The sequence below is a fragment of the Nothobranchius furzeri genome, chromosome 7 (assembly GCF_043380555.1).
Source record: "Nothobranchius furzeri strain GRZ-AD chromosome 7, NfurGRZ-RIMD1, whole genome shotgun sequence".
Lineage (NCBI taxonomy): Eukaryota > Metazoa > Chordata > Actinopteri > Cyprinodontiformes > Nothobranchiidae > Nothobranchius > Nothobranchius furzeri.
Window position 1 is genome coordinate 37346645 of NC_091747.1, and position 5738 is coordinate 37352382.

The 5738-nt window shown below is 52.4% G+C and overlaps 1 long non-coding RNA gene across 1 annotated transcript; it reads right to left on the reverse strand.

Annotated features, from left to right (window-relative positions):
* Positions 1–263: 263 nt before the first annotated feature.
* Positions 264–1058, reverse strand: LOC139070665 (uncharacterized). The gene is made up of 2 exons (XR_011521154.1): positions 430–1058; positions 264–359 (listed from the first exon to the last, which is right to left on the reverse strand). It is a non-coding gene; the product is annotated as an uncharacterized lncRNA (long non-coding RNA).
* Between the last annotated feature and the right edge of the window lie 4680 nt (positions 1059–5738).

Consider the following 5738-nt stretch of genomic DNA (forward strand, 5'->3'; position numbering starts at 1 on the left):
TGAGTACCAAGCAGAGTTCACCACACTCCAAATGGTTGCAGGAATTTCATGCTACTCCTTTTTGCTTGAGGTGCTTAGTTACCTTTGAATGTTTTTGTGTTCTACTAAATAGAGGCCAAGCCAGCCAAACCAGGGGGTTCTGCCCTGGCTTGGAGCGTAGGCAGGAACACTTTCCATCCTTCCAGACCAAGAGACTCGTTGATCTGTCATGTTGTGGTGAAGAAATCTAACCCACGACATACAGAATCAGATCTGAGACGGTGTAAAATGTTTTTAAAAAGAATTTATTTTAAAGGGAAACCAAGGAAGCAGCGTAAACGTAGCTGAGTTCTTGCACGAGGAAGCTGGTGCGGGAGAAGCTGTGGACAGATCGGAGTTAGATCCAATTTGCGGATGGCACAGGGAATCAGGCTTATGTGGAGGACTTACGGTCTGGAGAGGTGGGAACTGGTTTGAGGGAGGAGTGGTCCGGTCTGGGTAGCAGGGACTGAGATCCAGAAAAGAGACGTGGAGGGAGCTGAGCTTGGGGAGGTCCGGGGAGGTTAGGTGGGCAGCTAGAGGCGGGTCTGGCCAGGGGAGAGGCTGAGAGACGAGCGGAGTTGGAGATCCAAATGGTGTGGGCTCCAGAGTTCTGCCAGTCAGAGATGAGTGTGTAGGTTTGTCTGGGAACAAGAGCAGGAGGTCACAAAGGCAAAAATCCAAAATCCAAAAACACATCAAATCTCAAAAATCCAAAATCCAAAAACAAATCTAATTCTCAAGAGTTTACAGAGCTCGAATAAGTTTCACAAGTGGCTGTTAGAAGGTACCCAGGTAGAGTAATCATCCAGCGAAGTGTAGGAGTCTCCCAGCTGCTTAAATACCCCTGGCCAGCTGATGAGCAGATCTGCTGCAGCTTGGTCACCTCCAGACACGCCCACCTGCAGAGGGAAACTCAAAAGACAGGGAGTGACAGCAGGGAAATACCTCAGACCGTGACAGTACCCCCCCCTCAAGGGACGCCACCTGGCGGCCGAGCAGAGGAGGAGGAGGAGGAGGAGGAGGAGGAGGAGCGGGCCAACTCGAAATCCCGAATGAGAGAGGGGTCATCGATCCATGACCTCGGGACCCACTGTCGATGTTCCGGGCCATAACCCTCCCACTCGACCAGGTACTGGAAACCTCGGCCACGAGGTCGCACATCCAGAAGGCGCTGGACACGGTAACCGAGGCCCCCGTCAGCGAGACGCACAGGAGGCGGAGGGTCGACAGGAGGGCACAGGGAACTGGAGATGACAGGCTTAAGGAGGGAGACATGAAAAACGGGGTGGATCTTCATGTGGGACGGCAGATCCAAGCGGACGGAGGACGGGTTGACGACAGCAGAAATCGTGTAGGGACCGATGAATGTGGGGGAAAGTTTTCTGCAGTGGTCCTTTAATCTGATGTCCCTGGTGGAGAGCCAGACGCGCTGTCCAGGCGCATAGTCTGGGGCAGGACGCCGGTGCCGGTCGGCCAGACGCCGGTTGCGTTCTGCAGTCCTCTGTAGGGCCTGTTGCGTGGCCGCCCAAACCCGTCGGGCCCCCTTCAGGAACTGAGGAACGGAGGAAACTGTGGTGGGAAATACAGAAGGGAACAAACTGGGTTGAATACCTGTCGAGGCCTCGAAGGGGGATAGTCCAGTGGCGGAGGAGACATGGGCGTTATGGGCGTACTCGATCCAAGGAAGGTGGGTACTCCAACTGGAAGGGCTAGAAGAACACAGACAGCGGAGCATGGCTTCTACCTCCTGATTTAGTCTCTCGCATTGGCCATTTGACTGCGGATGAAAACCAGATGTTAGCGCCACCTTAGCCCCTAAGCAGGTGGCGAAGTCCCTCCACACCCTTGAGATAAACTGAGGGCCGCGGTCAGAAAGTATCTCCGCAGGAATGCCATGGAGCCTAAAAACATGCTTAACAAGCAAAGTGGCAGTGTCAGCGGCAGAAGGTAGAGCCTTTAGCGGCACTAGGTGACAAGCCTTGGAGAAACGGTCGATAATGGTCAAAATAACCGTAAAGCCTCGAGAAGGGGGAAGACCGGTGACAAAGTCTAGTGCAATATGGGACCAGGGCCTGGAGGGAATGGGTAGCGGATGTAATAGTCCAAAAGGGGGTTGGTTACTTCCCTTGTTGCGGGCACAGGTTTGGCAGGCGGAAACGTACTCCTTGACATCCTTAAACATTGTTGGCCACCAGAAGGACCTCCGGATTAAGGCTACGGTACGACTGATACCAGGGTGGACAGAAAACTTGGCGGTGTGGGCCCAGTTAATCACCTTATGCCTGACGGAAGGCGGAACAAACAGGGTGCGGTTGGGTACCTGATTGGGACAGGGGTAGTTCTTTTGAGCCTCGAGCACCTGATCCCGTATCTCCCAGGTAACGGCTCCCAGGACACAATCCGGTGGTATGATGGTAGTGGGCTCGGGATCCGAATTCACCGAGAACTGTCGTGAGAGAGCGTCGGGCTTGATGTTCTTGTTGCCTGGTCTGTAGGAAATGATAAAGTGAAAACGTGAGAAGAACAGGGCCCACCTGGATTGACGTGGGTTGAGTCTCTTAGCTTCTTTGAGGTAGGAGAGATTTTTATGATCCGTCCATATCACAATGGGGTGCTCAGCTCCCTCCAGCCAGTGCCTCCACTCCTCCAAGGCGAGTTTCACAGCTAGGAGCTCACGATCTCCCACATCGTAATTTCTCTCGGCAGGAGAGAGGCGCCGTGAGAAGAAGGCGCAGGGATGGAGGCGGTGATCTGTGGGGGAGGTTTGAGAAAGCACAGCCCCGACTCCAGTGTCCGAGGCGTCAACCTCGAGAGTAAACTGCTTTGCAGGGTCTGGACGGGTGAGAATAGGGGCCTGAATGAACCTCTCCTTTAAGTCACAGAAACTCCTGGAGGCTTCAGCATCCCAAATGAAAGGCCTCTTAACTGAGGTTAGTTGTGTTAAAGGGGCGGCTATCTGGCTGTACCCTTTAATAAACCGACGATAGAAATTTGCGAAACCCAAAAATCTCTGTAGCTGTTTGCGTGTGGAAGGAGTTGGCCAGTCTTTAACTGCCTGCACCTTTTCGGGGTCAGGTCCCAGCCTTCCACTCTCCAGTACGAAACCCAGAAACTTAACAGATGGGGCATGAAACTCGCATTTCTCCACCTTAACGTAGAGCCGATTCTCGAGTAGGCGTTGGAGAACGGCTCGGACATGACCAGTGTGTTCCTCGGGGGTCCTCGAAAAAATCAAAATGTCATCCAGATATACTGTGACAAACTTGTTCAGGTAGTCACTCAAAACAGTGTTAACCAGGTTCTGAAAAACGGCAGGTGCGTTCGTGAGGCCAAAAGGCATGACTAAATACTCAAAATGTCCTATTGGTGTTTTGAAAGCCGTCTTCCACTCATCTCCCTCTCTGATGCGAACCAGATGGTAAGCATTTCTAAGATCCAGCTTAGTGAATATGGTCGCATCTTGTATGGGTTCAAAAGTGGATGACAGTAAGGGTAATGGATACTTGTTTCTCACCGTGATTTGGTTTAAACCGCGGTAGTCGATGCAAGGCCTCAGGGTGCCGTCCTTCTTGGAGACAAAGAAAAAGCCAGCACCCAGAGGAGAGGTGGAAGGCCGAATTATGCCGGATGCCAGGGACTCGGAGATGTACTTTTCCATACTTTCACGTTCAGGCTTGGAGATGCTGTAGAGATGGCTAGAGGGAAGAGGTGCTGCAGGGAGAAGATCTATAGCACAATCGTAAGGGCGGTGAGGTGGTAATGAGGACGCTTTATGTTTAGAAAATACCTGCTGGAGGTCGTGATATTCAGGCGGAACCCCGGTGAGGTCGGGTGGTGTGGTCTTCAGGGCTCGAGGCTCGGAACTAGAACGGGCTGGTCCCAAACAGGTTAAATGACAGTTATTGCTCCACATCTCCACTTGGTTTGTGACCCAGTTAATACGGGGGTTATGGTTCTTAAGCCAGGGATGACCCAGGACCACAGGAGACTGAGGGGAAGGAAATACAAAAAAGGTGAGTTCTTCACTGTGGTTACCTGACGTCATCAGGCGAATGGGTGCAGTCTTGTGAGTGATAGAGGTGAGGGAGCCTCCGTCCAGAGAGGATACACGGTAGGGTGTTTGTAGAGGGAAAGTGGTAACCAGGAGTTGCTCCACTAGCTGTTGGTCAAGAAGATTTAATTCACAGCCAGAGTCAACTAATGCGAGAGAGGGAAGAGTAATGTGATTATGTGACAGAGAACATTCCAGCAAACACCGAGAGTTTGAATCTGACCGATAACCTCCCACCAGTACTCTCGGGGCTACTGATGGGACCTGGAGTTTAACTGCTTGGGGCAGTTGGCCACAAAATGTCCAGACATGCCGCAATACAAACACACCCCTGAACTCATGCGCTTGTTTCTCTCCTATTGGGTTAATTTAGCTCGACCAATCTGCATGGGCTCACTGGGGGGCGGAGCTGGAGCTGCTGGATACACATTTTGCGGGCAGTTAAGGCGAGAAGGTAAGGGGAAGTTGTTACCTCTTTGGCGTACCTTATGTCTCTTCTCCATCCTACTGCACAGTGCGATAAGGCTCTCGAGATCAGGTGGTTCCTGGCAGAAAGCGAGTTGATCCTGAAGCTGCTCGTTAAGAGCCTGGGTGAACGCCCCCTTAAGTGAGGCTTCATCGAGGGTGGAAGTGGCGGCTAGGGTCCGAAACTCTATGGCAAAATCCTCGATTGAGAGCTTCCCTTGACGTAAGCTCCAAATCTGTCTGGCCACTTCAGCCGCTGACTCAGGTTTGTCAAAAGTCATTTTAAAATCCGCCAGAAACTCATCCAACGGACTCTTAAGGAAGTGCGGGTTCCGGCTTTTTGCCTCCGCCCACCGGAGTGCCTTACCTCGTAGAAGACCGATGATGTAGGAGATCTTAATTTCATCGGTGTAAAAAGACTCCGGAGATCGCTGGAAAGCCAGCTGGCATTGGAGGAGAAAACCTCGACAAACCTCCCGGTTGCCGTCAAACGTCTCCGGTGGAGGAGAGGTAGCGACCCGGAAGCTGGGCAGACTGGATGGTGCAGGAAGAACGGGTCCGGGCAGACTCTGAGCGGGGGATGAGGCTTGCTCCGGGGAGGTGAGTCTGTGGCTTAATTCCTTTACCATCGTTCCTACTTCAAACAAGGTGTGGTTAGTGTGGGAGAGTTGATCAGACAGAGCTTGGAGTGAATCACTGTGCTGAGCTAGGGTGGCGGAAACGACAGAGGGAACTGATTCTGTACTGAGGTTAGAGGAATGGCTGGATGATTCTGTCATGTTGTGGTGAAGAAATCTAACCCACGACATACAGAATCAGATCTGAGACGGTGTAAAATGTTTTTAAAAAGAATTTATTTTAAAGGGAAACCAAGGAAGCAGCGTAAACGTAGCTGAGTTCTTGCACGAGGAAGCTGGTGCGGGAGAAGCTGTGGACAGATCGGAGTTAGATCCAATTTGCGGATGGCACAGGGAATCAGGCTTATGTGGAGGACTTACGGTCTGGAGAGGTGGGAACTGGTTTGAGGGAGGAGTGGTCCGGTCTGGGTAGCAGGGACTGAGATCCAGAAAAGAGACGTGGAGGGAGCTGAGCTTGGGGAGGTCCGGGGAGGTTAGGTGGGCAGCTGGAGGCGGGTCTGGCCAGGGGAGAGGCTGAGAGACGAGCGGAGTTGGAGATCCAAATGGTGTGGGCTCCAGAGTTC